At 38.9% G+C, this 23,104-nt stretch overlaps 1 protein-coding gene across 1 annotated transcript in view; it reads right to left on the reverse strand.

Moving 5' to 3' along the window:
- Positions 1-23,104, reverse strand: part of ZDHHC21 (zinc finger DHHC-type palmitoyltransferase 21) — a 1,352,192-nt gene that overhangs the window by 372,862 nt on the left and 956,226 nt on the right. The gene's annotated exons all lie outside the window — the stretch shown is intronic.

Raw genomic sequence — 23,104 nt, forward strand, 5'->3', positions numbered from 1 at the left:
ACATTACCCACCACGTAGCTAAACTTACCTGTTACAATCGCAGTGCACAATACGAAAAAAAAAAACGTGTTATGTCCATAAAATGGGCATTTATATACAGCCTGGAGTATTCAGTGGCAGGTAAATTCTAAGGACAACAATTTTAACTCCAGTACAGTGCTTCAGTTATTCCACCCTGAAAAAGTGTCTACCTTTCTCTGAATCATGGTATCATCCTAACAGAACCCGTCTTTCCATCCTGTCACTTTGCAGTATTACTAATGAAACCAATACCAGAACTATCCCAAGAATAGATTCCTGTACCACACCAGTGGTCACATCTGTTCCTTCTCACTAAGTATCAGTGACCATAATTATTGCTTTTCTAGTCTGTCTCGTCTATTCAGTGAAAAAGGAAACGAAAAAAACTTACTAAAACCCAAGCAGTTTCTGCTTCTCTCATCCATGACTCTGATCAGATACTGAAATGGTTATTCTGACCATAAAAAAGTCATGGACCACGAGCTCTACTGGATCAGTGATTCCATAACTCTCTTCATTATTCACATTTACTTGTTTGCTTGAATAATCTTTTTATTGAATTTTCTTCTTCTAGCAGCTACTTACCTGCTTCACTACCTCTCCCTGGGGTTCTGCTGCTCACTGATTGTCTCTGCTGACTCCCCCTCTACTTGCTCTGCCATCTCGAACTACCTCACTCTTACCTGAATCTTAATATTCCTACTCAAGGGGATTACTCAGTCCCTCCCTTATCTACCTGCCCCCTCTGATGCTGCCCCCTCCCACTACTCACCTCACTTCCTGCCCTGAGGACATATAGAGCTGAATCCTTTGTGGCGCCTTCCTTTACTATCCACACTTTTAGCTGGCTGCTGCGTGCCCCTGAACCTTGAGACACGCTAACAAACTCAATCTCTCCATAACCTTGCATTAAGGGACCTGCCTGGCTTCTAAGGACCCCTGAACCACCTCAAGCCTTGCCTAACTGGACCATCCTCTATTTCTGCTGCCCTATGCTCCCACCTGACTGTACTGAACTTAAGTATGTTTTACAATTGACCCATTTTGAAGGCTAATCTTCTTAATTCGTCTTGTAATTACACTTTATAAAGTAATTTAGCCTCTGGGTCAGGAAAACCAGCAGCCAGCCCCCCCCCCCCCTGATTTTAGTCTCTTGAACGATTTACCCCTCGCTACCTACCTTATCCTTCCCACCAGCTGATTCTTTACCTGGCTACCTGCTGCTACTTCTTTTCTGCCCACTAGGTGGCAATGTACTCTAGGCTTCGTGCCCTTACTCACTCCCCTTATTCTTTCTTAGTCTCTGCTCACTGCTCTTCTTTTTTCTGCCCCCTCTCATCCCTTTGTCCAGTAGCCTGACTTCTCCCCATCTACCTCTTCTTCTGTTTCTAGGCTGTACTTTCCTCTTCTCCTACCTACTATAAACTATAACGCTTCATAGTTCCCCCTCCCTACTGTCCTACTCCTTATTTGCTCTTCTAGCAGCTACTTACCTGCTTCACTACCTCTCCCTGGGGTTCTGCTGCTCACTGATTGTCTCTGCTGACTCCCCCTCTAATTGCTCTGCCATCTCGAACTACCTCACTCTTACCTGAATCTTAATATTCCTACTCAAGGGGATTACTCAGTCCCTCCCTTATCTACCTGCCCCCTCTGATGCTGCCCCCTCCCACTACTCACCTCACTTCCTGCCCTGAGGACATATAGAGCTGAATCCTTCGTGGTGCCTTCCTTTACTATCCACACTTTTACCTGGCTGCTGCGTCCCCCTGAACCTTGAGACACGCTAACAAACTGTAAGTACAACTTATTTCTCGCTGTTACTGAATATATGTGTCTTTTGACCCTGTACCGCTTCTGAAACATTATAATGATTTATTCTGCTGAGCTAATCGTATGTTTTGTGCGTCACCTGTGCAGAAACGACAAGAGTACCTTGCATTTCTAACCTGCTATTGTATCTCTGCCGAGATCTCTCTGTTGTCATAGTATGTTGTGAATAGCGTTATTAAGTGGCATATTCTTTTTGTGATTTTACTATTGTCTCACTATTTTACTTGCCTTCAATTATGAAATGGTAGTATATTCTGTGTCCTGACTAGCTTATATATAGAACCGCTAGCAGCAAAAGTAACCGTTTTATTTATGGCTTCCTAATGGTTGTATCGCTTAGCATTTTTTGGCATATCTCTTCATTCTAACATGTTTAGTTAATGATAATTATTACATTTTTGTGTCCATTTTATCTGCAATGGTGTTTAATGCTAGCAGCTACTTCGCCTGTGGTTCCTCCCACGTGGTCTGCATTGCGCAGATTGTAAAACGATCATCCCGGCTCTAACCAGTTCATTATAACCGACTGCATAACCACATCTACTAATTTAACAAAGGGCTTAGGGTAGGGTGTTTTTAGTTACGTGCTTTCCATATGTCCTACATTAGTCGGGGAAAGGAAATGTAATTAGCTTTCTGCTCCGGTTCCGCTTCTAACTGGTACTCATTTTTTTTTGCACAACTTACACCTGCTTATTGATACTAGGTCAGGACCGGCAAATTTGTCACATGACTGAATCGGACTTTAACGTCCCCATTGTTTCTTGATGTTACCTCATCTCTGTCTGCACTGTTTGCAGAAGTTATGTCCCTGTATTTTCTAATTATTTTTTTTACTCATACAACTCTAGATAAGGGCCGCTAAATGTGGGAAAGCTTGGTACAACCTACTAACAGCCCAACAGTTTTCCCTCCTGCAGCTAGGTCGGTGCTGTAGTAGATAAGACTACTTCCTTAAGTACCAATTATTGGGTCTATGTGGGTTATGCCAATGCTCCATGGGAGATAATACCTGCATACCAAGTAGCTGCTACCTATCTCACAACTTTGTGAACTTCCCTGGCATATTTTTAATTATGTAATAAGAAATTTGTGTATATGTTGTTGTATGCCAATGCTCCCTGGGAGTTAAGACCACATACGAAGCAGCTGCTTCCTGCTCCAGAACTGGTGAACTTCCCTGGCAAATATTTACTCTTGTAATACAACCCCTGTGAGGAATTGTCTTTTTTAAAGGCAACTGCAAATTAGTAATTGTCAACTTTGCTTTACTATACTTTAACAGGTTTTAGATGGTGTGTTCTGTTGCTAGACTGAAGTCCTAAACCTAGTCTTAGAGCAGTTCTGTTATAAATGTATAATTAGTATTTTTTACAGACTTGTAGAACTGTGGAAATTACCTTATTGTATCTGTACACCTAAGGTTCTTTTTGAAGCTGTATCACTTTTTTAAATACCGTTTCTTCTTACCTTTTTTCCTTCCTAGCAATCTCTCCATAACCTTGCATTAAGGGACCTGCCTGGCTTCTAAGGACCCCTGAACCACCTCAAGCCTTGCCTAACTGGACCATCCTCTATTTCTGCTGCCCTGTGCTCCCACCTGACTGTACTGAACTTACTAAGTATGTTTTACAATTGACCCATTTTGAACGCTAATCTTCTTAATTCGTCTTGTAATTACACTTTATAAAGTAATTTAGCCTCTGGGTCAGGAAAACCAGCAGCCAGTCCCCCCTCCCTGATTTTAGTCTCTTGAAAGATTTACCCCTCGCTACCTACCTTATCCTTCCCACCAGCTGATTCTTTACCTGGCTACCTGCTGCTACTTCTTTTCTGCACACTAGGTGGCAGTGTACTCTAGGCTTCGTGCCCATACTCACTCCCCTTATTCTTTCTTAGTCTCTGCTCACTGCTCTTCTTTTTTCTGCCCCCTCTCATCCCTTGCCCAGTAGCCTGACTTCTCCCCCATCTACCTCTTCTTCTGTTTCTAGGCTGTACTTTCCTCTTCGCCTACCTACAATAAACTATAACGCTCCATAGTTCCCCCTCCCTTCTGTCCTACTCCTTATCTGCTCTTCTAGCAGCTACTTACCTGCTTCACTACCTCTCCCTGGGGTTCTGCTGCTCACTGATTGTCTCTGCTGACTCCCCCTCTACTTGCTCTAACCCGCTCCGTTCACCCTACGGGCTCACTCCACTCCCCTACCCTACCCCTAATTCCCACACCCCCCGGTGCTGTTACATTTACACATCTTTAGCCACACCCACTATACTCCTCAACCTATCATCTCACACCATCAATTATCTACCCTTCCCCCCTTGCCAACTCTATACTTAATCAACTCCTCCCTACTGCAAGAATACAATAATCACTATACTCTACCTCTATACCCTCTGCTACCTCCCCCTTTAGTGACCCCCTATCTATTCTGTCATTCCATATCCCACAGTTTTAATTTATCAAACACTCTTCATAACCTCTCAACCCTATTAACTAAAATGATCTTCTTTCAGAATCATGATCTTCTTTCAGAATCCAAACCTGAAACAATATCTTCTTATTACTTCTACACTAATCTTCTTAGCATTACCCTATGCTCTAACCTTCTACGAACATGTCTCCCTAACTTATAACATACCTCCCCACTATCAAACTCTACCTACCACACAACCAAGTTCCCTCTCTCATAGCAACATAACCTCATCATCAATCTACCTACTCCCTAGATTTCATAGATCTTCCCATGTCACTTACATCTACAGTAAGAATACCTCACTCAAGTACTCTAAATATATAAGAACTATACTAAAACATCCCACACAACTTCTATTTCATGGTGATATCCATCCAAATCCTGGCCCAAATTCACATATCAGCAACATCCCACAAAAACAAACTACTAAGGTTGTCTCTAACCCTATACCGTTAGTGAACTCTCTCAGAATAGCTCAACTCAATATCCGCAGCATTAACAACAAACTCAGTCAATTGCATGCTCTTTTACATGTGCATGCATTTGATATCCTTTGCCTCACAGAAACTTGGTTAAACCCTCTACACAGGATCTAGAAATAACCCCACCTGGATATAACATCCTTAGATGTGACCGCACTTCCAAGAAAGGTGGAGGTGTAGCTATACTATATAAATCTGAACTATCACTCTCAACCTTTAATGTGTTACCACCCTCTATCAACAATGCAAAAACCCTGTCCAAACTCCAACTTAATAAATCGAAATCCATTTATATTATTTGTACCTATATTCCTCCAGGAAACAACATTAACACTCTTGAAAACATTCTTAGTAGTCTCTCCACCATTCTACCCCAAGAAACAATTGTACTTGGAGATTTTAACATCGACCGGACTACTTGTAACTCCCCCAATCCTACCACCCATATTAATCTTCATGGCTTCTCTCAAATAATAAACTCCCCCACTAGAATTCATAAACCTAATAATAAAGAAACCATCCTTGACTGGATCCTTATAAACAGTCATCCTGGAACCTATACAACAAGAACACTACCAGATGACATTAGTGACCATGTTCTAACCTATATAACAAAGCAAAAGCCTCATAGTCCTAAAAATAATACTTTTAAATCCTATCGCTCAAAGAAGCACTTTAAAGCAGAAAGCTTTCAAAGTGAACTTAAGGCCTGTGACTGGTCACCACTGAAACTACTCAAACTAGATGAAGCCGTTTCCTACTTTAATACTAAATTCCTAGAAATCCTAGATCTCCACACCCCCCCTGCACTCTTCCCGAGTTAGGAGCACACCAGCCCCATGGCTCACAAAACAAACCAAGGAAAAAATATTCCTTAGGAACAGAATATGGGCCAACTGGAGAGCCACTAAGAGCTCTACAGACCAGCTACTATATAAACAACTAAGAAATGTAACAAAAAAAGACATTATCCTAGACAAAAAAAACTTTTATCACCACCTTCAACAATCTCACCCAAAAAACCCTCAAAAGTTCTGGTCAGGCATTAATAAACTTCTCCAACCAGGACATACCAAAACTTCAGCCCCATCTTCTATTCACAACAATAATCCTCTACTAATAGCTGATGCCTTCAACAATTACTTCACAGAAACTATTATAACTCTTGCAAAGACACTACCTCCCACACCCACCAACCCTTTCCAAAACACTAGCAGCCCAGTGCCCTCCTTCCATATACAACCCGTACCAACATCCTATATCTGCAAACTTCTTCAAAAGCTCAAACCCTGTACCCCTTCTGCAGACCACTTACCACCTGAATACCTCCAAATAACAGCCAAAGTCATTGCATACCCAATATCCATCCTTATTAACAGAACAATCACAGAAAGTAACATTCCATCCATATGGAAAGTCTCTCACATTATCCCATTACATAAAGGAAGCAAATCCACTGATATCTCTAATTTCCGACCAATTTCACTACTCTCCCCACTGGCCAAAATAATGGAAAAATGTATTCACCACCAACTACTTCAACATCTGCTCCAAAATAATCTACTGGCCAACTGCCAGCATGGCTTCAGACCCTTTCATAGCACAACTACCGCCTTACTAACCTTCACTGACTGTATAAACAGGAATCGAAATAACAACTCCCTATCTTCTGCACTATTCATTGACCTATCAAAAGCCTTTGATATGGTTAACCACAACTTACTAATCAGGTGAGCTAAAAGCCCAATTTCTTGACCCACAAGCAATACATTGGTTTACATCCTATCTAGAAAATAGACAACAAGCAGTACTCTGGGACAACAATCTCTCCTCACCTATTCCCGTAAACACTGGAGTCCCTCAAGGCTCTATTCTAGGCCCTCTTTTATTCTCCATTTTTACTAATAATCTCAACACTATTTTTCCTAAAGCCACCTGCATACAATACGCCGATGACTCAACTTTAATCTGTACAGCTAAGTCATCAACCTCTCGTCAGACCTTGACTCAAACAGTATTTAATACTGTAGAAACATGGTTTACCCGCCATTGCCTCCTCCTAAATCCAAAAAAAAAACAAAACAAATTACTGCTTTTCTCTCCCACCCAAAAATCACCAGAAATCAACTTTACAATTACCTCTAACGATGGAACTACTATTACCCCAGATACTAACACACGTCTCCTGGGCATAACTATAGATAATAAACTCAGCCACGATGACCATATCAATAACACCATCCAAACTGTTAATAAAAAACTAGGCTCCCTGTATAGACTCAGACCCTACCTCACACCACTAGCAAGAACCTCTATTGCCCAAACTCACCTCATTTCTACCCTTTTCTATGCTTCTTCTATATACACCAACCTATCAAAATACAACATAAACAAACTGGAAACTAGCTATAACAACATAGCCAGATTTGTCACAGGGAACCCTTTCAGAAACCACCACTGCTACAACCTCAAACAACTAGGATGGTCAGAGCTACAAAACCAACTACTGTATAATCAACTTGTGATCACACAAAAAATTCTTCATCACCCAAATAACACCCCAATCCTCACTAACCTAATCACCCCATATAAAAATCTTTCAACACTTCGCTCTGCAAACAAGCTTCTAATTTCCAATATCAAATCTAACAATAAAGTGGGGGACTCACTATTTACCAATATTGTGGGCAAAATCTGGAATTACCTTCCTATTACACTCACATCTCACTCATCAACATCTCTCTTCAAGAAACACCTAAAAGAACATCAGCAACTACTCTGGCTCTGTCCCTGTTCGAAACCAGACTGAACCATAGTTCATCCCCCTTTTTCTTCTCCTTGCTCTACCCCTATCTTCCCTGCTATGACCTATTTGTAACTAAACTCCTCAGAAGTCACCTGTACACTAGCTAGTGCTTTGTTTGTTCTTTCTTCTTTCATCTATTTCCTTCATTCTCTTTCTTCTTTCTACCCCATATGTCTCAATAACTCTGAACCTTTGTATTCTCCTACACTTGTGCCAATTCTAAACTTTCCTTTGCCTCTATACTTATTTCCTAAACATAAGTCTCATTTTTTATATATTTTCTCTATCCAAATATTGTTAATCCTCTCATGTGTAGTAATTCATAGAAATATGCTTTTTAAGTATTGAACTTTTAACTATTGTAGACTTGTTTTATGTACTGTATTTTTTAACTACTGTTTTTATGTAAATTTTACTTAACTTTGGAGCTTATCTCCCTGGGCCTCTACTGAAAAAGGACATGTATCCAGCTAGACTAGCCCAGTCAACAAATGTAAAATAAAATAAAATAAATAAAAATAAATAAATAAATTTTCACTTGTAAGCAAAAACAAACTCAAGTAGGCCTCAATGACACGAATTTCTTATTACTACCATACAATGACAACATACCACACTGCTACTATGTCAAACATCCTTAATGTAAAAACAGTAGACTCCCTCTTATCCGGTCTCGTTGGAACCAGACCTTAGGCTGAATAAACGAATGGCTGGTTAATAAGAAAAAGCATACAAAATAATATTTATAGGTTATAAATCAGCTAGAATAACAGAATTTCTGTGTTAGTATGCATTTTTCTAATGAATATGAACTCTAAAACTCAAATGTCTGTCATTATTTAGCCCAGAGAAGGTGGAAGTGTTGTTCTTCTCTGTTGTCTTTTGCTAGACTACAGCAGAAATTTGATGGTTGGTTAAAGTCAGGCTGGATAAGAGGGAGTCTACTGTACTTCAGCAATGATAACATTCTAGACTTCTGTATCATCTAACTTCAGTTCCTAATCACTTACTTAGTACCGTTAAATAAAAGTCTTAGCAGCACTATACTATAACCTTATAGACCACCTATACAAAGATCTCTTACTATACCCTTATCTATTTGGATTTTAACCAGAGTTGATCCAAACCTTAAAACTTCATTATATTTACTTCGTTCACATTCCTATATGCATCATGATATACGATGGATTATATGCCACAATGCATTTTGCACCCTATCTGATACACAAATAAATGGGCATACACTCACATAGCCTCTCCAACTTGCATTTCACTGCACTACTTAAACAGCAACGTGACCAGTGTTGGGCTGCTCCTTCATCCCATACAGATTCCATCTCACTGAAATTAGAGGCAAACATGGTTAAACTGCATTATGTACACTGCTCTACACAGAAATTTCCTAGTACGGACATCTGTGAATTGTTGTGCTATGCAAGTTATCCTCCAGAGGAATGGTTTGGGATGTTAATAGATCTCATTAGGATTGACCCAGGGCCAAACTACCACACTTACAAGCAAAGATGAAACTCTACGTGCAGAGCAAAAGTGAGCAGCTGGGGGCTCTGAATCTGGAAGAACTTGCCTAGTACGTAAAGGATCTTGCACAGCTTTGTGTACTATGCAAACTGCCTATGAATACTAACCAGAAAAGGAAAATATATAGGAATAAATCAAAACTACCTCTTTACTATAGCAGAAAGTAGAAGCTCTATATTTATAACTTTACAGGAATTACAGCATTAGAAATAAACACTTGAATGAAACAGCATTGCTCACTTTACTGTACCACTTATTAGGATTACAATTTTATTTTCAAAAATGTATGAACTAATCTACTCATACAAGTTTCAGAGTTGATTCAGACACCTACAATGAGCCCATAAACAGCTATCACCATCCACAGTGTTTACTAAGCAAGCATGAAAGAGAAGCAAATTGTCAGGCCTTTCTTCTGTATCATACACACATCAATAGACTCAAAAATTAACTGACCACGTCATAGCAAATGTCTAAACCTGAATACTAAAAACGGACATTTTCATGCACTAATATGTCTCAGATGATGTGTCAGCCCATGACAAATGACACTGTAAGGTGCTGGATAAAAGTCAGTTGACTTTATTTATATAGACCAAGTTCTATAAGGAACTAAAATTGCCTACAAAGAACACAGAACATTATCAAACCATTCTTAAAGAAGCCAAATATTAAAGATAAGCTCAGAAATGGAAGCCTGTGATATTAGGAGACTCCTAGAATGACTGGAGATGTAGTAATAAAACTTGGAAGGTGGCCAAGTGAATAAATGTAACCTTTCCAGAAGATGATTATTGCAGTCAGAAAAAAGGATTAAACAAACATCAATTCAAGTCTGTACAACTTAAAATTCCTTAATGTTCTCAATTACAGGTAGAGGACTTAAGATTAGACAATCGGTCCAAGAATTGTTACACAAACAAGGTCAAGCTGCTAAAACTTTCAGAGTTGCAAATATTCTTTCTAGTTTCAATACACATGGCGTGCTTAAAAAACAAGTCATGTTGTTACAGTTTTAATTGCAATATTATGTCATACAAATGTTTTAATTATTTCTGCAATATAACAGCAAAATCAGTGGAAATGCCTTTAGCTTCTGGGAGGACCTAAAAGGAGATGCAATTCAGCTGCTCATTCAAGCACGTACATCAGAAATAATACTTGAACTTGTGGGAATCATTAGCATTTAGTTTTTACATTATTCATGATGAGACAGCACGCATGACTATATTAAAAGATGCAAGACACTACATTTAATCAATTCATTGTACACAAAAATATGAAAGCACCTACTACAGCTTGTCCTCTCCTTTTTTAAGGTTTTAACTGCCTAACATTGCTACATGTTGCATAGGTATATACTTATGGATGTGAAGTACATTGCTTATGCATCCTTAAATCTTGTGTGCATGTAGTGAGGTAGTACATGCACTACCTTTAGCCCCTTCTCTGTGTAGCCTTGCATATTTATCTAAAAAGGAAAAAAAAAAAACTAGTGTGAGCCACAGCTACCTATCATAGTGTTAACAGTGCAAATATACGTAAACAGCTCGTTTTACTAAACTTTTGAATACAATCTACCAATTTTTCTCCTCCACTATAACAGCCTAATCCTATGGTGGACTACAGTTCTGAAAGTGAGAGCACTAAACAAGATTTAAACAAGTCTGTAACTGCAAGCAAATTTTCCAGCTGAAAGACTTTATTATACCAGAAAGACCTTTTCACTCTCTGTGCAATCATGAGTAGGGAGAGCAAAAAACAAGGTTCAAACAATGTTTTGTAGCCAAGGTCAATAACTGTAAGGTGCTTTCTCCGGTTACAAAATTATACTCCATTACTCCAAAACAGGTCTCCTCCCTTCACTGCAGTCAAGAATAGAGAAGTAATGACCGATGTGTAACATTTAGGACATGTTGTCATGCCTCTACACACAGCAGGCTTGTAAGTATACAGTCTAAGCAATTAGTCTCTGTTTTCATACTACATCTATATGCTACACAGCTTTTTGTTTCCCACTCTGCAGTCTCCTTTTCTTTTTTTTAAACCTAGCCTGAAAATTCCATTATACCTGATATGGAATGGAACAATAAAAGGTGCAGGCATGCATGCTTCCCCTCAGTCTTTCTTGACAGATTTCCTAAAACATGTAGCTTTAATAGCACAAGCTGCAGGAAGTCACTCCCAGCCACTGCTGGGACTACTACATGAAGCAGAATTCTCACCAGACTCTTCCACTCAAGGAAAGCGCACAGGTACCAATGACTGATTTTGCTCATTCCTCCCTACTCCAGTAGATCCTCTGATGCTTGACTTACTTAATGATTTAAACACAGACTGCAGCAGCACAGATAGATGCCCTACCTCTGTGCAGTGGGCTGGCATCCCACTCTACAATCTGTTAAAAAAGCACCTTTCCTTCCAAGTTACTCCCAGCAAGGATCTTGTTTTGTACAGGGAGTACCAATGCATTATTTGGATTCACTTTACAAATCATAAAAAGGTCATCAGCTTTTTCAAGCTTTCCTTCAATGAGTTAAAATCTTTTCAACACTCTTAAGAAACATAAGCTCCATTGCTAAGGTTACCTTCTTCCTTTCAAACAGTCACTGCAGACACCACAGCCTTCTATGACTATGCAATTAGGTGTAGAGACAGGCACTCACTCAGTGGCTCACTTAATATCTGCATTATATTTACAGACAGTCCTTACCTTCTTATTAAAACACAGACAGACCTTACCTTCTTATTAAAATGCAGCTCTAACACTTAACCCGAAATTGTTTAAGCTAAACTGATTAAAAGAATCCAAGACAGATGCTTAGAGAACTCTTCTTCTTTCAAACACCAACCACTAGCAAACAACCTATACTCATGGAGTAAGTATTAACTTCTCTAATTCTTAACATCCCAAGGAGAGGCCACCAGTTTTCTTCGAGACCTCTTATGCAAATCCTTTTTCAAGAACATTTTGACATGAGACTGCACTGAAAGAAGAGGATGAATGGGCAGACATGCTGAAATGGCCAATAAATGAACCTTGATAGAGAAGTAAGAAAGGTCATAGGACAGTAACTTACACAAACATAGTAAAACCAGCTCTGAATGGGTGCTGCTTATGTTGTTGGCACCAACCAGAAACCTTTTCCATTTGCTGATACGATTTTCTACTAGCAGATTTTCTTGCCTACATTAGTACCTGGTGTACATCCTTAGGAAAGAGGTGCAAGAAAGGAATTAAGACTATCATCCAGGCAGTCAGCTGAAGTTGATTGGAGTCAGGGTGTATCAAACACCTCTATTCTTGTGTGAGAAGATCCAGTCTGGGGGGAAGCTTGTGGTAATTGCTCCTAGCAATTTACAAAAGAAGGGAGAACCACAGCTGCCTGGGCCAGAAGGGAGTCACCACAATGATCTTGGGGAATTCCTTCTGAATCTTCAGAAGTACCCTGGATATTAGTGGAAAAGGTGGAAAAAGATACAGGAACATTTTTGTCCATCAAAAAGAAAAGGCAAACATATTTCAGGCCTTCTTGCATGGTGTCTTGGAGAACAATCTTGCCAGCTGATTGTTCAGACAGACAGACAGGTCTTCTTGAGGAACTCCCCACAGATGGATCCTATCTTTGAAAACATTCTGATCTAGTTTCTATTCATGAGGGTCTGCCCTTGTCCTGCTAAACTTGTATGCCACAAAATTATGTTCTGACAAAACGTAGGGGATTGCATTGAGAAGCTATATCTCAAACTAGCATGGCTAGCCTGCAAATGGGTTACAACCTGGTTCCCCCTTGCTTGTTGATGCACCACATGACAGTGGTACTGTCTACCAACTTGAAGAGGTCCTGGGTATCAAAGATGATACAGAGTTGAGTGCCTTGATCAGAGAAAGCATCTCTTTTACATTTATGTGCTTGCATCTGTCCTTGGTGTCCCACACACCTTGCACTTTTATACCTAGTGAAATGTCTTCCCAAAAAAAGTCTGAGGGATCTGTGGTGACTGACTGCTTTGGAACATGGAAGGAGAAGGGGAGACCTGGATTAAGGGTAGCTGTTGTCTCCCCCAAGTGATTTATTTTCTGACAAACCCCAGCACTGGGATTTGAAAAGACAAAGGGTGTTTGGTGTTGGGACCAAAGACCCTTCAGACACCACTATATCTTTCTCATGTACAGTCATGCTAGTGGTGTCATGAGAATCAGAGAAGCCATGAGACTCAAAATTCTGAGGTATTCCCTTGCAGTGACTGAAGTCTGAGTGGAAAATCCTAAAAATCGATCTAGATATAGATGCATGTTTTCCTATGAAAGAAAAGATCTTTGAATTGTAGTGTCTAGACGACATCCCCAGAACACAATCCTGTGTGAAGGAAGCAAGAAAGACTTTTTAATGTTCTCTTCAAATCCCAGCTTATATAAGAGATCTTTCACCCAACAGAAAGATTCCTGATGTTTTGTAAAAGAATCTGGAAAGATAAGAAAGTCATCTAAATATAGAAAAATGTGGGTACCATGTAGTCTGTAATGAACTATAACTGGAGCTAGACACTTTGTGAACTCTAATGGTGCAGTGGATAGTCCAAAGGGGTAAGGCAAAGAACTGATAATGTGGTCCAGACACACACAACCTTAAGTGCCTGAGGTCTGAGTGAAAAGGGATGTGATAAGCATCTTTTAAATCTAGTAATATCAAGAAACTTAAACGAGGAAGACGGGGGTTAGAGGTTGTGAAGTGACAGCATTTTGAACTTGGGCACCATCACAAATTGTTTTAGGAAAGAAAGATCCAGAACTGGTCTCCAAGCATTTTCTTTCTTTGGCACCAAAAATATCCTTGAATAAGAATTTTTCCGAACCTGAGAAGGAGGAAATGGCTCTATGACTACCTGAGATTATGTTGAAGGACAGGGGGTAAGTAAAGGAGTCTGATTTGTTGGATGAAGAATTACCACTGGAAAGGAGGAATTTCCACATACTGCCATCTTCTGACCTTGACAATGGATCTTCAGAACCCATTTTATGAAACTACCTGCTGCCAGAGAGAAAAATGGAGATTCAGACTTTAAACAAGGAACCCCTTGTCTTTTATTCACATCTTTCTTCACTCCTTCCATTTCATCTAATAGTATCCTATGGGGATATCCTCTCTACAATGATGTATTACATTCAACCTCCATGTGTTACTCTACAGATTTATGCTCAGTAGTAGTTTGAGCAACACAAAGGAACATGATTCTATGAATATTCTTTATATACTAGAGATGGCAACTCATTTATTCACATTCACTGATCTTCTGTACAATGAAATATGTACCTTATTGTCTGTGCCATAACTATTTCTGCTAACAATAATTACTTCATCATTAATAAGATGTAGAAGAATGTAATATAATTTTTATAAAAGCTGTATGGCTGTAACATACGTGCCTCTTTACAGGCCAAAACACCTACAGGCATAAACTTGAGCCAAAAGCTTTGTTGATGCCACCCCTCTCTGCAAGTATATATTTCTTTAAAATTTAAATATATTACTTCCAAGAATGTATTCACACAATGTAATATGCAAGTTTATAAAACTCTTAACTGTATTTGGAATAAGTCTGCAACACCCAGCTTACATCTGCCAAGTCCTCTTAATGGTTCATCTTGTGTAGAGTGAATATTACATGTCCTTTTTCATAAAAACATCATGTTCATCCACAGCAATCTGTGGTGTCTTTTATAAAATAATATGTTTTCATAAAGTACAGTTGTGTAAGTAAACCTCCCATAACAATAGATTCTTGAATGTTCATTGCTGCAGTAGCCTAACCTATATTGGATATATCCTGCTAAGGCTGTAACAACCATCCAGCTTCAAAACCTTCAGAATACCTTCCAAACGGCCAAACCATCAGTCAGCATGAGTTGAGATGATAAAAATCAAGTTTGGAAAAAAAATCAGGTTTCAGTGATAACCCCTTTAGAGTTTTCATGCCACAGAGGGAGGCTAAAGTCCTCAGAAGAAAATGTTAGGAAACTAATAATATCTATACCCTGGATTAAAAACATAAAAAAACAAGAGGAAATGAAAGGAAGGAGATAATACTGCAGCAATGACCATTTGAAATGAATATCTACTGTTATGGTATGTTTACTTACACAACTGTATTATGTTCTTCATACGGATCACTGCTGCAGTAGACTAAGCTATATGGATACAGTACCATATCTTATACTGACTGGGGATTGGGGGAGTAAGAGGGTCCTGCAGCCCCTGGAGAAAGGTCTTAGCAAAGCCTGTCCTAGACCTGAAAAGAAATCTCATGCATAGTGCTTTGTAGAAGTGTACACAGAGGACTGAGTTCATACTTCTAGAAAACTTCTAAAATCCAAAAAAATTCACAGATGGAGCCAAAGCCCTGGCAGAATGGGCATTGATCCTGCATGGAATAGTTTTGCTGTGGTGGGTATAACAAAAGGTAATAGCAAGAGGCAACCATTAGGAAACAGTCTAAATTAACACATGATTTTTTTTTTAATACAAAGACAGTAGTACTTGAAGTATCCTATCTACCTCATGTTAGATTCTGTATGAAGACAGGGAGATGGACTGTTTAGCTAAACCATGAAATGCATAAATAGGTAGCCTGTAAATGGTTCACCTCCCAGGCCCCTGCTTACATTTATCAGTGGTACCAAAACTTGTCAGAGACTTAGGATGCATGGCTGGGCTTAAAAAGGCTGCTGTGGGCATTAGCCTAGTACACACCTACGAACCTTTGAAGCTATGAATAGGTTAGTTCTAAAGGATGCTCGTTGCGGAAAATGAAATAAGGTTGACCCAAAATAAAAGCTTGCAACTCAGAAAAGCTTCTTGCAGGAGGTTAGAGCAATTAGTAAAGCTGTAATTTTATTCCATGTCAAGGATCTCAAGACAGCCTTATGAGCTGGTGGAAATGCAGTAAGATTTAGTTCCAACAGCAAAGTAAAATCCCTCAGGGAGTAGCCACCTGTAATCTAGAAGGATTCATATTTAATACTCCTTTCAAAAACACTTTTGCACGAGACTGCATTGAAACAAGGGAATAAATGGGCAGACATGCTGGAATGGCCAACAGATGAACCAAGACAACGTAGAAAGAGAGAACACTAAACCTGAATGGGTGCTGGTTCGTTTCTTGGCACTAGCTAGAAAACCATTTCCCTTTACTAATATATTATTTTCTAGTTTCAAGATATACTGCCTCCTTTGTACCAGCTACACATCCTCATAAAAAGAGGTGCCAGAAAAGTATAAAAATTCCACAATCCATGCAGTCAGTTAAAGTTGTTTTTGTCAGGATGTATCAAACACACCAGGTCTAGTGTGAGTAGATCTAGTTTGTGTGGAGCTTGTAGTAATTGCCCCTGGCCATTCCAAAAGAAGGGAGAACCACTGATGCCTGAGCCAGAAGGGAGTCACCACAATAATCTTTGGAGAGTGCCATTTGGTATCTACTTCTCTGAAGTAAAAGCCAATACCAAAGGGCTCTGGCTGACTAGGCTTGCAGATGACTGCAAGCTAGGAACAGTCATTGAATCCTCAGATGACTTAGCTATCCTGCAGGAAGGTTTGTGCCAAATAAATAACTGGTGCCAAAATCATGGGCTAAAACTAAATGCCAAAAAAATGCATTATTGTATCTTTTGGGAAATAATCTACCCCAGGGAACTACTACATTGACAATATGCCCCCAAGACTTGACCCAGTTGTTTGGCTTTGGGAACTTAGGTGGATATTGACCTAACTTTCGATCAACAAATGTCCACAGCTGTAAGAAAGTTCTTGTATATTGTATGGCTTAAAAAGAAAGGAACTGTGTCTAGCTCTAGGGATGTCACGGATTCCCTTTCCTCAGCCCTCAGTAAGCCAATCATTGAATATAATGCCCCCTTTTAGCATGCATCTGTCCAGACACAAGCAAAAACTAGAACGCCCACAGAGATACCTTACTAAAAGGATGCAATGCCTAAACAACATTTCCTACATGGACCAACTCAAAGCCCTGTCAATATACTCAGTATCCTAAAAAATGCTAAGAGGTCACCTGCATCTGGCATACAAGGCATCCTCTGACCCAATACTGATGGATTTACTGCATATTAGCAAGTAAAATGGCATCAAAAACACTAGGTCTAAGAACCTAAACCTCTTTTACAACAGCAACAGAACAGTTTAGAGGGACTGGTATATCTCACAGAGAATAGATCTGCTCTGGAAAAGACTCCCCATCCACATAAAACAAAAGTTCATCCCAGTCCATATTCAACAACTTGGATCTATGAATGGGAAACTGAAAAATTCATCCCAGGACTGTCCCCTGCACTACTAATGAACAAAGGCATTTCCTAAATGCTTTATCCCATGCATGGGTCCCCTCGAAATTTCTATGGTATGAACCCAGTTATTCTCATTAGGGGGTAATATTTAATTATTGGATCTCCACACCAGAAATAAACTCACTTATTTTAATCCAAATACAAATAGCAGAGATTTTGGGAATAATCCCTTCTTCAATGCATATTAAAACACAGTTTTTAAATACGGCATATGATCCCATCACCCAATAAAAGCTCAGCTTGTTATACAAAGAACCTAAAGTTTAAAGACACAAACACATAGAAAAAGTACATTCAAAATCAACTCAAATAGCACAACAGATACAGACATTCAATAGCAACATCCACTTCAGTTTCATTTGCTTTTGTTTTAATACAGGTTCTAAATTAACTGAAGCATTTAATTCAAGTGCACGGTCAGCCTGCAGTTTTAAAATGCACCTATATTCAGCTAGTTCAGTGGCATTTATAACGTCACCTCTTATGTTAAAAATATCCTTTGTATTATTCTAAATTTAAATGCGTGATCTGTACCATTATCGTGAATATGCTTAGCCAAGGAATTAGTAAATATATTCCATCTAATTTCTGAAAGATGCTCAGAAATTCTTTCCTTAAATTTTCTATTAGATTTACCTATATAGAAACTGGTGCATGTTGTGCACAGAGCTAAATAAACCAGATTTTCTCTGTTACAAGTAGCAAAGCAATCAAATTCATAAATATGCTTTGTTCGTGGATGTTCAAAAGTAACAGAAGGATCAGTGTGTTTATAAAAAAAAAAAACACAATTATAGAATGGAACAGTACCTTTTATTTTAATTCTAGTAGATTGGTCCTTCTTTTCATGCATTTCCTCATAGCATATTAACTGTTTCAGGTTAAGGCAACAACTCATTCTATTTTCCCATTTGTGAATGTTTTGCATTCTTACATTAAAAATTCTCTCACAGCCTGTATGCCATATTCATTAGGGATGTCAGTGAACAATGAGTTGACATCCTTTGTTACAAAAATAAACTGGGCAGTCTCATTCACATAATACCACTGATAAAGTGTTTTTAAAAAGTCATTAATATTCCAAATATAACTTGGAATTTTTTTTTAACAAGGGTTTTAATTGTTCTTCTAAGAAAACTGAAATGGGCTCAGTTACCCATTCTCTCCCAGACATGATGGGTCACATCGGGAGGTGCAAGTGATCTTTATGTATTTTAGGTAACCCATATAGAATGGGACGCACAGGATTAGCAACATATAAGAAGTTGAAAAATTCTCATGTAATACCATCTTATACCTGAAACTCATAACTAACATCATTAACCCTACATATTATATTGTTCACATTACTCCTATTAATAGATGAAGAGTACTTGGATTGTTTAAAAAAATCCTGTACAAAGAAAAGGCATCTGTCTTCCTGGCTTTAAAGAATGGACCTAGAGCAGAAAGTCACCAAGTAATAGTTAAGAGTGAAGGCAAAAGATCTAGCTGAGGTGTTCCTCACAGATGAATCAAATCTTGGAAGACCCCCAATACTACTTTCATTCACAAGGCTCTGTCCTAGTCCTGCTTAGCTTGTCTGTCTTACATTTTTTTTCTCACAGATGCCTCCTGAGTGTGGCTGTGCTGAAAAGCTGTATCCCTGGCTACCATGGCTAATCTTTATAGAAGGTATGAAATGGATCCCCAAATGACTGTGGTATTTTCTGAAAACACATGCAAGGGCTCCAAAAAAGAGAAACAGAACTGAGAACATTTATACTTGTCAGTATCTGTACTATTTTAATGTGTGTTAGTCTGTCTTGTCTCTACCAAAGATCTTGTACTTTTATCCACACAGATAAAGTGCAAAGTATGATGTGTCTCTATTGACAAACTCTTTTGGAGCTACGTAGAAGGGAGAATGGGAAACCTGTGTTTTGGAAAATATGGTGTCTCCTGCAAAAAAAAAGTCTCATTCACAAACCTGGAAACTGAATTGATATAGATGTTTGGACCTTACAAATTCCATGTACCAATGGATTTTTGCCATGTGGAGTCTTGCAACATCATGTAGAATAATGTACTCATAAGATGTAGAAAAATGTATTCATAAGATGTAGAAAAATGTACTCATAAGATGTAGAAAAATGTATTCATAAAGAGCTCCTCGATTAGCTTCTGCTTGAAAATCTCCTTCTCCTACACAGTACGGTTTTCATCCAAAAGACAGTACAGCTACTGCTGTGACATCCTTCACAAACTCAGTCTCTTACTCTCATGTCAATAATAAGTTAGTCTCTTGCCTATTTCTGGATCTCTCCAATGCTTTCAACACTATCTCACACAGACTACTTCTATTCAAACTACCTACCTTAAATGACTCTAAACTTTGTACTTTCATGGTTCTCCCGTTACCTCCCTAATAGATTCCAAGCAGTTAAATGGCAATTTAAATTCTCTCCCTTCTTACATGTACAGACAGGGGTATCACAAGGCTCCATCCTTGGACTTCTACTATTCAATATCTTTATTAATGACCTCCACTCTTCCTCTCCATCCTCTTCAGTTAAACAGTATGCTGATGATTCTACAATCATATCTCCCATCTTCACGCCCTCACCCAAGAGTCTCTGCACTCAATCGAAAAATGGTTAACTTCCAACCAATTTCTGCTCAACCCTAAGAAAACTATACTTCTCCTATTCCTCCCCAAATCTCTCCAACAACTCAAACCTACCTTTATTGTCAGCTCTCTAAATAACACTATCATCTCTGCTGAACATCACACAAAACTGCTTAGAGTTACTATTGATGACAAGCTAAAGTTTGATCTACATACTCAACAGTACATTAAAAAGATACATCAAAAGATAGGCCTTCTATATAGACACAATGCTTCTAGCCTCTCCCTTGCACAATGTTTCTTACTCTCCACAGTACTCTATGCAGCCCCTATTCTTGCACACCTGCAATCCAACCTTCTGTCACAACTGGAACTCACCTACAATAAAATAGCTAGATATGCCTCTAACCTCCCCCTACCGCTCTCACCACTGCCTAGCCTTAAAAATCCTGCAGTGGCTGGAATTTCGTCATCAGATCCAACTTCCCTAGCTTCTCATGGCTCATTCTGTCTTACATGAACCCTCCTCCTGCCCCTCCCTCATCCATCCCTACACTCCCAAGCAAGCCCTCTGTAGCACTCAACAGCATCTTCTGGAAGTATATGCATCCAATAAAACTATCTGCAAACTCCTCCACACAGTTATTCTGTGGCAAATGCCTGGAATAAACTACCACTCTGTATTAGATCCACCCCAAATAAATTACCATTTTGTGTTAGATCCATCCCAAACCCTAACTCTTAAAACAGCCCTCAAAGATGCCCTTCCTAAGTCATGGTCATGCTCATGCAATCACAGAACTTAACACTGTATTTCTCTTTACTCCTCCAATACTCCTATAATACTCCTGCAATAATCTGTCTCTCCTCTCTCTTTCTAATCTACTAATAGTCACTTTTTCTCAGCCTACTGCTCTGTAGACTTTCGAAAGTGACCTATGCCTTGGGACTTCCTCCTGTATATAATATACATTTTTATATTATTGGTCTTCCACTCTATTATGCATGTATGTGAGGTTTTTGTTTAATGTTCTTCTTCTCAGTACAGTATATAACTTTTGACTGCTAATGTGTTAATAATTGTGTTAATAATGTTAATGGAACCTAATATTCATTGGTAATGTTCCCGCTTGTTTTTTTCTGTTAACTCTAAATGTTTTAGCTTAATCTGTCACGTAATTACTTTTGCTGTGTGTAATACTTTGAGCTTTCATCTCAGCCTCCGCTGAAAAATGGGTGCTGCCCAGTCGGAGTAACCCAGTTAACAAATGCCAAATAAATAAACAGAAATGCCAGTAATTTAAATAAGGAAAAAGTCAAAACACCTTGCAACGTGCAGTAGGCCATCACAGGAACTAGACACTTTGGTCTATCCACTACTTTAAGGATATATACAAAGCACAATGCAGAGTAACTGATAATGTGATCTTTACTCAGAAAACCTTTAGAAACTTCTGACGTGTGGATCTAGGAATGCAAAAAAATGCATCACATCCCTAGATCCACATTAGAATGTGATGAAATGCATCTTTTGAAAATCTAAGATTATTAAGGAATAACATATAGAACCTGGCAAAAGAAGCAACAGTGAACAAAGCATTTCTCCTAAAAAAAGAACTATAGTTTCTAAAAGCGACTGAAAGAGTATATGTTTCAAGCAGAAGAAAAGAGTTAAGTTTGTTGAGTGGGATGATCTCTCAAAAAGGAGTGAGCGACTCCCACTGCCATAAGTAACCTTGATGGATTTAGGGTTTGCAAGAGCGGCGGTTGGGGGGGGGGTCTTGTTAGTTCTTGGGGGGGGGGGGGCTCTATTTTTGGAAACTCCCTGTCACATTTTTTTTTTTAAACATTTGTTTACCAGCACCTTGCATGGACTGCTTATTTAGCCTTAAAAGAAGGTAATATGGGGAGCATTAAATCCCTTGGCCAAGCTGGAGAAGGAAGGAAGGTTGAAAAACTGAGAACCCATGAATCAGCATACCTTTCTCTCTTACTGTACTTCATATGGACCACTGAAGCAAATGGTCCAAATTAATTTTCTATCCAAGGGAGAATTCAAAACTTTCTAATATCTTCTCTGTTTAAGTTCTCCAAGTCTTTTGGGTTTCTAATACCATGAAGGGAATGGACCCAATTCCCAAGTGAAAGTATGATTAAAGTTCATGCAATTAGTATTGTTTCAGTCTTTGATGTTAGCCAGAAGTGCTCTTCACAGCACCCGCAATTTGCCCAGAACTGACTCCTTCTGCAATTCATACATAGTCACTTGTATTGGTAACATATCTAAGTACGACTGTAAATTCTTTTTCATAAGACCAATTGTTCCTCCTACAACTGGAACTGTCTGGGTAGCCTTCTTTCCCATCACCCTTGTTTCTGCCTATAAATCTTGATATTTAATGACTGTGCCTTTCTCTTCAAAGACACTGTAGTCACTGGGTGCAGCGATTTCAGTGATCAAAGCTACTTTTGTCTTCCTTTCATGGACTACTATATTTGTTTTTCTCACGTCTACTTTTTGAACTGTTGGTAATGGGTGATCACATGTGATATAAAAATCATTTTCTACAATGCTTTGTGGTTCATGTTTCCAATGCTTCTCAGCTACTTCAATAGTATAATGTTTGCATAATCCCCAGTGCAACCAGTCTTGGCACATTATTATGCCTTTCAGTATACAGTCCTTCTGCCATTATTATATCACACCCAGCAACAAGATGTGTGACTGCAATTCTGTTTTATAAAACCTGCAGTTGTCTGTTTCTCCCACATGTTCAATGGACTTTGTAAACCACTGTGTACATAGTCCACTACCTTTGGTTACCAATATTAACCTTTCATCGTTTGGTTTAAATTTACCTCTCCTTAACCATTCCTGAGTTCGGTCCTGATCGACATAAGGTTGTTCCAAGAGTTTTCTGTACTTGCAACTATATTTATGCATCTTTGACATTTCTTGCCTTCTATTATGTTCTTGAA

The sequence above is a fragment of the Protopterus annectens genome, chromosome 2.part0, assembly GCF_019279795.1.
Source record: "Protopterus annectens isolate FY-2018-M chromosome 2.part0, PAN1.0, whole genome shotgun sequence".
NCBI lineage: Eukaryota > Metazoa > Chordata > Ceratodontiformes > Protopteridae > Protopterus > Protopterus annectens.